Genomic DNA, 11,385 nt, shown 5'->3' with positions numbered 1-11,385 from the left:
AATTAAACATTGTTAATTAATCGATCTTTCAGATTAATTCTGAAATACTTTTGAATTAAAATAAAACAGAATAAAGGAAATAAAAATTTCTAATCTGCATTGTGTTACCCCAACTGGCTTAGAAAAACTCACGCATTTGCGTTACCGTAACTAGCGTTGTAAATTCACGCATGCGCATTGTGTTCTGATTGTGGACATGACAACCAATATCAACGGACGATTTAAATTATTTTTAGATTAGTTGCATGCTTTTGTAATTAAAGTGTATTTATGTTAGTTATATATTTTTTGTGTATGCTTATAGTTTTAAGACCATCGTCTTTTAAGTAGTTTTTTTTAACCTGTTTTCAACCGATTATTTTAAACGATTCGTTTTTTTTTTTTTTTTTTTAGTGTTTGATGCATTTAATATTAAACATTGTTAATGAATCAATCTGGTCATGATGAATCTGAGAAAATTTTGTTGACAAATTTTTGAAATATTACATAAATTAAGAAAGATATTCTTTAGTGCCCATAAAATTTAAACACTCAGTGACTGTTTTCAATAATCATATTACAAAAAAAATATTTTGTTTCAGTAAAAAATATTATTATATTAATTGCAGATTAATCCTTTCCACCTTAATTTAAAGTATGAATTCTATGGGAGCCAACAGAAAATGAGAGAGATACATATTATGTTATGACTGAAGGCGTTTATAATATTATAAGTGAATTATATGTCTATCAAAATTTGAAGTTTTAAAATATTTTGATGAAGAAGCTATTAAAGTAGGAACTGCATAAGATATTTAATTATGAAAATTTTAACGATCATTGATTGGCGAACCGGCTGGTCGCCAAAGGCGGCTAGTATATAGAATGCAAATCTTGAATGCCGCTCCCTTTAACAGATTGGGTCCAAAATTGAATTCACATCTCTGATTCTGATGACGAATCTGAATGCCAAATTTCTCCCACACTTTTCACTGCGCTTTTGAGTTTGACGAATAAAAAACTTCTCTTACATGGATGTCATCCCAAATTTGATAGAAATGTACATATATGGTGTTAGAATCATTTATCTCTCCAATTCGGCGAGTCATCATGTCCACAGACAGACAGGGGGCAGAAAGGCATATTCTAAGCTGCTGGAATGGTCTCCACGAAACTTTCTCACATACCCTCTAATAATGGTGTTACCCATCTTCCCACCCCAGCATAAAATTGCGGACATCTGGTGAACGCCATGAGTGCTCATAATTTTAGTTTCAGAATCCAACGGATTCTGAAGAGAAAGATAGGTGCTGCGTAGTATAAAAAAGAAAGCAAGTACATGTATATTACTACCTGCATTCCAATTGTTGAAGAATAGTTACTAAAGATCTTATTAGGTAGGAATATTTGGCAATTGATCATCGGAATGCGGTTAATACACAAATACCAGAACATCGGAGAAGTACTTTGGACGCCTTTTTTCAGACTAATTGAAATCAAAACTTGACATCGGATTTCAATTCTAGTCACAAAATCACATACCAAATTTCATTTACCTAAGTCTTTGCATTTTTGAGATATATCGTTTTTTCACGCATGTGAAAATAAAGGCCTATAGACGGCCACCCCCTCGACGGATTTAATTCCTAATTTAATACGGATCAATATCATAGATACTAAAGCAGAATACCAGTTTTATCTAACTTTAATTTAATCTCTTTGCGTTTTTTAATTATCTTGTTAACTTGTGCTCGGCATTTAGATAGACAGATTTCCTCTGAATGTACTTCCTTCAAAATATGATAGAAATTTACAATTATAGTGTAAACATCATATACCAAATCTCCTCCATCTAGCTCAAGGCATTCTTGAGTTGCCATGTTCACACATAGGTAGATATCCAAAAATGTGCTTTTTAGATTCAGGTAAGTCTGAAACGCTAAGATTTGTGATGAAAAACATATAAACCGGTTAACAGCTCTTCTACCCGAACAATTGTTTCGGTATAATGGTTATGTTACTGGGCTGCAAACCACAAGGTCCGAAGTTCTATCCTCGCGCATCACGTATTCGCTAAACTGGTGACCTCGGACGTGATACTTCAACCTTGGTACAGCTGTTGTGGCGCCATCTAACCGCAACCAAAGTCGTCAGATTCACTTGACACAGCAAACCAAAGTCGTCGGACTCACTTGACGCAGCAACACAAAAAAAAGGCTACAGCAACCCAAAGCTGTCAGACTCACTTGGCGCATCAGCAACCACATAACGCTTGGCGCTACTCAACTGGGTACATTTAGACAACAGCTAAAATACATCATCATTCAACATCCATTTTGTTCGACTCACTGGAGGGAGAGTCTATGGCGAATAGCATATAAGCCAGTTAACAGCTCTTCTACCCGAACAATTGTTTTGGTATAATGGTTATGTTACTGGACTGCGAACCACAAGGTCCCAGGTTCTATCCTAGCGCATTCATCAAAATCTTGAGTTTGAATGTTTTGACTATTACAAGTTTTCTTTGTGTATAACTCATATACTAGAAGATAAAAATGAGTTTTCGGTCCCAGAGAAGACTGAAATGTGAAGATCCGTCCGTTTCTAAACATTGAATTTTTTGAAGATTACAATATTTTTCTTTGATTCTTTCGTATTCGAAGAGTAAAAAATGATGTGTAATAAATAAAGATGTGTTTTTAAAAACTATTTTATTCGGCTTGAATCAATTCATATTTTTAGTTCCTTACAGACATATGGAAACAAACAGATTGGCTCGAACTCCTGCACATTACCGATCTTCGATAGGAAGCAACATGTTCTGCAAGGACAAAAAAGAAACTATACTTTTCTAAAATAAGAGGCAGTAGTCTCTCCAAACTTTCTCGCATGCATTCTAATAAACTTGTCATACTAGAGAAGGTCTTACATGGCACTGGCGTACAATAGTTAAAAAATAATTATTTTTTGTCCGAATTTAGTTTTTTTACTGAATTTATCCTGTCATCTTCGGCGAATTATTTGGCGATTAATCCACGGCTTGCGTCAATAGTATGCAAAAATCAAATTTTCATTTAAAATATGATTTTCTCAACCGATTGAAACAAAAATTTGACAAAGAAATGTACTTTCAGTCACAAAATTCCATACAAAATTTTATATATTTAAGTCTTTGCGTTTTTTAATCATTGCGTTTACATATTTTTGAAAGTACAGACCGAAAGACAGTCAGCCCGTTGTTGGATTTGGCTCAAAATTTGACAGGTGTCTACATTATAGATGTTAAATCGATGTACTGAATTTTATCTATTTAGCTCTATTCGTTTTCTAATTATCGGGTTAAATTATATTCGTGCAGCCGGACACACGAACATTCTCTGAACAAATTTTACTCAAAAGTTGACAGAAATCTGCAAACGTGGTGTAAAGACCGTAGACCAAATTTCAACAGTCTAGCTCAAAGCATTTCTGAGTTATCTGTGTCACAGACAGTTAGACAGACGTTGTCCAAAAATGTGTTTTTCGAACTCACCAACTTCGAAAACGTGGAAATCCTCGGAATCCCAAGTTCGAATTTTTCGTTGATTACTTTCTGCACACTTCGTATACGAGAAAGTAAAAACTCTTATCCCACATTCGATGTCAATTAATTCGTCGGCAATCTCCTTGAAAAAACTCCTTGGAATGCGGTGACCTGATAGTAATATTACAAGTTCGGAACTAAAAGTTTTAAGGCTAAAAAGCCAATTCCACTGTAAAGCCACCATGTAAATGGGCCTGGTGCGTGTTAAATCATTCTGTCACAAATGCCCTTTAGTTGTTGCTGAAGAGAAGTTTGGAGAAAGGGGATCGTCATCTGAGCAGGGTTCAAAATGACAAAATCCTTTTCAAAAAAAGTCCTTATTTTGCTTCGAAAAGGGACTAAAATTCAAGTTAGCTAAAACCGAAAGAATTCTTCCAACATGCGTTAAGAAAGAAGAGTAAAAATAAGAAGCACATCGATTAATTCGAAACTTGAACAAAAAAAATTCATAAGCTATTTTCATTATTTTAGAAACTCGATTTTCCATTTATCTGTTTCTATATATTCCGGAGAATTGAAAGAAAGTATCGATCAAAATACCGGAGTGTCTGCTATTTCGGTTGTTCTTCAAAAAAATTTCGAACGCCTGATCTACTGTAAAATATGATTCCTTTTCGCAAGGTAAGAATCTTTTTTTATGGAGTAGACACACAGATATTGAATTTTTTGTTCTAAAGTATCTGAAAAGGAAATGTGAAGATTCTAAAAAACATGTAATATCTCCTATATATGGATTTTCTGGTTCCCAGATATGAAGTTCTGAGAAAAATATGGCATTCCTTTCAACAAGAGATTTGGCATGAAAAGATTTTCACGGCATCGCTTATTGAAGGCATACTTTGAAGAATATTTTGTGCGAATTTTCCAATGATTCGATAATTAAAGTCTGCGGAAGTAGTTTTATTCTTTGTGATATCGCTTTATTCGGAAACTCTATTTTTAGTTATGAAAGTATATTCTTTTAATATAACTATGTAATGAAATGTTTTAATGGATTCTATATTTTCCAAGAAAAGTCTACAGATATCAGTCTATACATCTGCATGCAGGCAAAAGTGATAACTCAAAAATGCAGCGATTTAAAGAAATGACATTTGGTCTGTGATCTTTGCTTCAAAAAAAATCTGTCATCTGTTTATTGTAGTTTCATCTATTTATTGGAGCAAAACTTTAATATATATCTATGTTAAATTAACATATATCTATGTTAATTTAACATATATCTATGTCAAATGATTCAAAAAAAGCATTTTTTAATTAAAAGAATCTTTTTGACATTAACCAATGCATTTCTTATTTCCTTATCATCCAGGCATTGCTCGGAGTGAAACTATTTCCTTGACTCTCATTACTAAAACATTATTTATTATTTAATGCCAACAAAACCTTTATTTAAAACTTTCTTATGCTTCAGTATTTGAAAATAAGTTTTAAAATTAAACATAGCAAAGTTTACCCTCAGCAAAAAGGTTTGGAATTCGTGAAATCAGTGGAGTAAAAAAAAGTTGGTTTCTTCAAATGAGCCTATAAAATATTCTTTACCAGATAAAGAAATTTTTAATTCTATAGAATTTCACATGTGGCCATAGGATATGGGGATAGAGATAGACTTAAAATTGAAAATTCAAAAAAATCTGCTAAACTACTGGAGAGTTGGAATGACAACCTCAATCTTGCCATCAGATATTATAAAAAATATCGAAGACGAGGATGAACTACAGAAAATTTTCGAGGACATGAATGTAGAAGAGAAAAAAACTGAATAAGCACAATCAGGAGAGCATATGCTTGCTAGTAAATTTACCAGAATTTTTCTAATTAGAGAGGAAGCCAAAGTAACTTTAATAAAATAAGCCAAACGAACGAAAAAAGATTTCCGATGCAACGCATCCTGAGTTTGATTTTGTTACCATTCCAGATGTTGATAGGATAAAGCTGATTTGCGAAGTCTCTTTGGTGTAGTGCTTGAAAAAATGAATGGCGTACAAAATTGTAATGAAAGATGGAGTTCTGATCAAACTGTAAGAAATGATATTTAAACTTTATTAGTTCAGTATTTATTTAATAAATATATGATTATTACTTATATTAACTTTTTAAGTATTTATACAGCAGACTACAGCTAATCAGGGTACAAAAATTTAATATATTCACTGATTTTCAGATCTCAATTCGATGTATCGAAACTTTCTCAATTCGAAACTTTCTTGACTCAAGAGCGAGTACCGAATCAGGAAATTTCCCTGAGAACAGCAGCAAGAAAAGGAACTGTATGAATTGAACAAGGATTCTCCCGCTATTCTTGTAAAACATATTGTTCTTCAAACAGTTGTTTTTGTATGAAAAATGGTTCTTTTTGCATTTCTAAGCGTCATAGCAGTTTGCTTTGCCGAAATAAGTCATTTGTAATAACGGCACTGCATTAAACAATATTCAAATAAAGTCTTTTTTCTTCAATGATAGGTTCTTTCCTTAAACACTGTATTAGTAAGTACAGTTTAATACAATAATTTTGGATTTAATTATATTATCTAATAAATCAATCAAAACGTGAATGTTGGCGCATGCGTGCTCCCAACCGGTCATGTGATCACGGGTGTAAACAAGGGGAAACCCGGGGAGACGCCGTCATGATTTCGGCAATAACGGACGTGGGTAATCACGGTGCTAAAGTATAAATCGAAACCCACAATAACAAAATTTACTGTCATTTATATTAATGTTTTGTGTTGTCTTGTGTGATGTCAATAAATAATTTAGAAAAAGGCAACACTGGTCCGTCGTTATTTTATCAAATGGAATCTGGATTTTAAGCCAGACCATTTTCTGGTCCAGTCGATCGTGAGACGAACCATGGATACTATAATTAAATTAAACAAAGCAAAAACTTCCCTAAAAGGAAGTATTTCAAGAATTGAAAACTTTGCGGATAAAGTGTCAGAAGACACAATCTTAATGGACTTAGAAGTGAAACTGAAAAAAATCGACCAGCTGCAGCAAAATGTCATCAGTATAAGAAGAAATTCATTTGAACTGGATGATGCGGATGCAACTGAATTAACAGATCTTGAAGAAGAATTGGAGCAATGTGATGTCCGCCTCGAGGATTTAGAGGTAAGAATTAAAACCTTAATTAATTCTTGTAAACCTCCTTCTGTGACTTCAAATTCCAAAAATGAAACTGAAACTTTTAATATACCAACAAAGATCCCACCGATAATACTTCCCACATTTTCGGGAAATTATGAACAGTTCAGTAATTTTAGAAATCAATTCGATGATTTAATTACGTCAAATGAACAACTAACGCAGTCGCAGAAACTGTACTATTTGAATTCTTGTCTCTCTAATGAAGTTAAAGAATTTGCATCTTCATTTGACACTTTTACCTCCTTGTATAAAGCCCTAGAATCTCGATATAACAATAAAAGATTAATAATTGACATTCATGTACAGTCAATATTAGATTTTAAGAAGATAGAGCATGAAAATCCAAAAGAAATACGCGAAATGATCGATTGTATTCAAAAAAATCTGCGAGCGTTAAAATTGCTAAAATATGAACAAAATGATTTATTTGATATTTTCTTAATTAACACAATGCTGAAAAAATTAGACAGAGAAACTCGAAAGAATTTTGAACTAAGCCAAGATCATAAAAATGTTCCTACATTTGAACAATTCATTGCATTTTTAGAAAAAAGAGAAGCCGTACTTTTATCTGTAATTAGAAATTGTGCTGTTGAAACAAAACCATTCATCAAAAAATCTCTCAATTTTTCGACTAAAACTAAAACTCTACTTGTTAAACAAAATATTGAAAATAAAAGCTGCATAATTTGTTGTGAAAAAAATCCACATCCAATATATCGATGCCCTAAATTCCTAGAATTAACCCCAGATAAAAGATTTAATTTAGTAAGAACGCATAAACTGTGTGAACTATGTCTCCGTAAAAACCACAAGAAAAATGAATGCAATTCGAAATATCTATGCACCTGCGGTCTGAAGCATTCTAAAACGATCTGTTTCCGACAGACAAGCGAGAGACGAAAGCCATATGTTTCGGAAAGTGTAAACAACCCGACCCCTTCTTGGGGTGAGTCGGAAATAAAAAATAAAGAAACAGAACTCCCGGGGGAGAACAAAATTCCTTCTGCCCTCTGTAGTACGGTGTTAATAAAGAGGGTACATTAATAAAATGTACCTGCATTTTTGATTCCGCGTCAAATATTAATATTTTGAGTAAGAAAATGAGCGAAATTCTTGGAATTAAACTAGAAAAAATCCAAACTTCAGTTTCGGGGCTTAATTCAACGAAACAAAATTTAAAAGGAAGGTTGAACACTCTCATTTCAAATAAAAATGGAAATTTTATGGAAAATGTCGAATTTCTTGTAACAGAAAAAATAACAGGACTTACTCCTAACGTTACTTTAGATATTTCAAAAATGAAAATTCCTAAATTTATGGAATTATCTGATCCTCAGTTTTTTGAGGCAAAGGAGATTCACGCTTTATTGAATGCGGATGTTTTCTTCAGAATAATGAAAGATAATGTTTACAGGGTGAATGAGGAGTTATTATTTAGAGAAACAGAATTTGGTTGGATTGCTAGTGGACGACTAGAAGAGGCGAAAACTAACGATGTCTTAGAATCATGTTTTCTTCTCAATGAAAATTCTAAAGAAGACACATTAAAACAATTTGTAAAGAATAGGGTTCAGGAAATTACGGGGTTGACAAATCCTAATACTTGGTTTCACTGTCCAGGAAAAGGCAACCCTTCAGACTTCTTGTCTAGAGGACTCAGTGCTAAATCTCCCGTATGTGAAAATAAGTGGTGGAATGGTCCATCATTTCTACTATCTGATAAACTTCCTGAAACTATTTGTGAGTGTCCAGAACCAGATGAAAAAGATTACTTACCTGAACTTAAATCTGAGAACTCTAATATTATTTTGACTTTAAATTCTAACAAAACCTTTTTTGATTATCTTATTAACCGTAGTAATAGATTTCTAACTATAGTTCGCATATTAAGTTATCTTTTCAGATTTATGTCAAATTGCAGAAACCAAGAGAAGAAAAAGGGTCCACCGACATCAGAGGAACTGTCAGAAGCAGAAAATTACTTATTGAAACAGTGTCAGTTGGAAGAATTCTCTGCAGAAGTGATATCATTAATGTCTCATAATGAAATTTCCAATAAGAGTAAGATTTTAAATTTATCTCCCTTTCTAGATGATAAAGATATATTGAGGGTAGGAGGAAGATTGGAAAATTCCCAATTGCCATATTCAGGGAAACATCTCATAATATTACCCTCAAAGGGTAGATTAACTGAAATTATTGTAAGATATTATCATGAAAAGTATTTTCATCTAGGACCCCAGCATTTACTTTTTCAGGTAAGACAAAAATATTGGCCTATTCATGGGAGAAATGTATGTAGAAAAATTGTGCATAATTGTGTTATTTGCTTTAAAAATAATCCTAAAGAGTATTCCCAAAAAATGGGCAATTTGCCAAAGGAAAGAATAACTCCAGATAAAGTCTTTAATTCAACGGGAATAGATTTGTGTGGTCCGTTTTTTATCAAAAATAAATATCAAAGGAAGGGTCCTGAAATTAAAGTGTATGTTTGTATATTTATTTGTTTAGTGACAAAGGCTATACACCTTGAGATAATCAGTGATTTAACATCTGAAGTTCTAATAGCTACGTTAAAAAGATTTATTTCCAGAAGGGGTAAATGTCATAAGATTTTTTCTGATAAAGGGGCTAACAGAGCATTAAGATCTTTATATAAATTAGTTAAAGACAAAAATGAGTCTTTATATGCCTTTTTTGCAGAAGAAGATATTGAGTGGTCCTTTATTCCTCCTAGAAGTCCAAATTGGGGAGGACAGTGGGAGGCAAATATTAAAGCCTTTAAGTACCATTTCAAGCGTGTAGCAGGAAACTCAAAATTTACTTACGAAGAATTGCTAACGATGACTACCCAAATAGAGGCGATTCTAAATTCCCGTCCTATTACGCCACTTTCAACTGATGTTGATGATTTAGAAGTGCTAACTCCAGCACATTTTTTAATAGGGAGGCCCATAACAGCGATAGTTGAGCCATCTCTAACAGATCTTGAGTCAAATCGCCTTGATGTTTGGCAAAGAATTACTAAGTCAGTCCAAACAATTTGGAAGAGATGGAGTCTTTCATACTTAAATAGTTTACAGCAAAGAAAAAAATGGACAGTCAATAAGGAAAATCTAAAAATAGGAGACATGGTCTTGATCAGGGAAGAAAATCTCCCTCCCTGTAAACGGTTAATGGGACGTGTAATATCGCTTTTTCCTGGAAAGGATAATAAAGTGAGAGTGGTTGATATTAAAACTAGTAAGGGTATTTACAAAAGAACCATAAACAAATTGAGTGTTTTGCCTATTGAAAATTAATTATTTTATAAAATTATTACATTGTTCAGTATATTTAGCTTGTATTACTTATTACATTCAAATTACATTTATTTACCATTTCATCATTGTGATTGATGTGCTTTGTTATTATGTTATTTGCTCTCATATTTAACTAGCTTCGAATATTAACTGAAAAATATTTTAGAAATGTATAAATTCTGCGCAAAATAATTGTATATATGTATTTAATATTTATGTAGTGTTTTATTTATTTGTGTTAAATGTGTGAAAAATTGTAAGTTCTTGCATGTGAACATAGCAAGGCCGGGCGGGATGTTGGCGCATGCGTGCTCCCAACCGGTCATGTGATCATGAGTGTAAACAAGGGGAAACCCGGGGAGACGCCGTCAGGATTTCGGCAATAACGGACGTGGGTAATCACGGTGCTAAAGTATAAATCGAAACCCACAATAACAAAATTTACTGTCATTTATATTAATGTTTTGTGTTGTCTTGTGTGATGTCAATAAATAATTTAGAAAAAGGCAACACTGGTCCGTCGTTGTTTTATCAAATGGAATCTGGATTTTAAGCCAGACCAGTGAATAAAACGGGTTCTCCTTAGCGCTGTCAGTTAGTACGTGTTTTCCCTAGTTAATTCGGGTTCTCCCTAGGACTGTCAGTTAAAACGGGTTTTCTCCAGTTAATTCGCGTTTTGATTGATTTCGGGTTTTCACTCTAACATATATATAATGTTTCTCTGAATTCACGGACCAAACTTTAAGGGTATGTAAAATACATATAAAGAAGCAATTTCATTTGTATAGTAAATGAAAAAAAAAGCTCTTTATTTACATTACAGTAGGTGCACAGATGTGCCAATACCAACAACAATACAGGCATGATAGCGTCTAGCAAATGATTGACCAGATGTCTGGTGTTTGAAAATGAATGTTGTTTTATGATCACTTGCAGCAGCAACTGAATGTTTCGCAACGAGATTCTCATCGGAGTCAACTGGAATCTCGTAGACACTACATTTTTCCACCTTGTTTACACTTACTTATCTTACTTGTTTCACCTATACTTTTTATTTCCGACTCCATACAAAAATACTTTTCATTTCCGCCCCCATAATTATGCACAAAAAAATGCATCTTTATATGTATTTTACCTTTTTTTAAAGTTTGGCCAGTGAATTCACGGACACCCTGTATATATACAATACAGTTCTAGATTGGTAAGGAATTAACTCGTTAATTAACTATCTCAAAATCTTCACCAAATCCTATCTTATGTTTTATAAAATTTGTGGCAGCAATTTCAAAAGAATCGATTCAGTTGTTTAAATTTCAAGAGCATACGCCTCATGACACCTTCATTTTATTTATATCGATCAAATTTAAG

Source organism: Argiope bruennichi, chromosome 4 (genome assembly GCF_947563725.1).
Source record: "Argiope bruennichi chromosome 4, qqArgBrue1.1, whole genome shotgun sequence".
Taxonomy (NCBI): Eukaryota; Metazoa; Arthropoda; class Arachnida; order Araneae; family Araneidae; genus Argiope; species Argiope bruennichi.
This window is presented reverse-complemented; position numbering follows the sequence as displayed.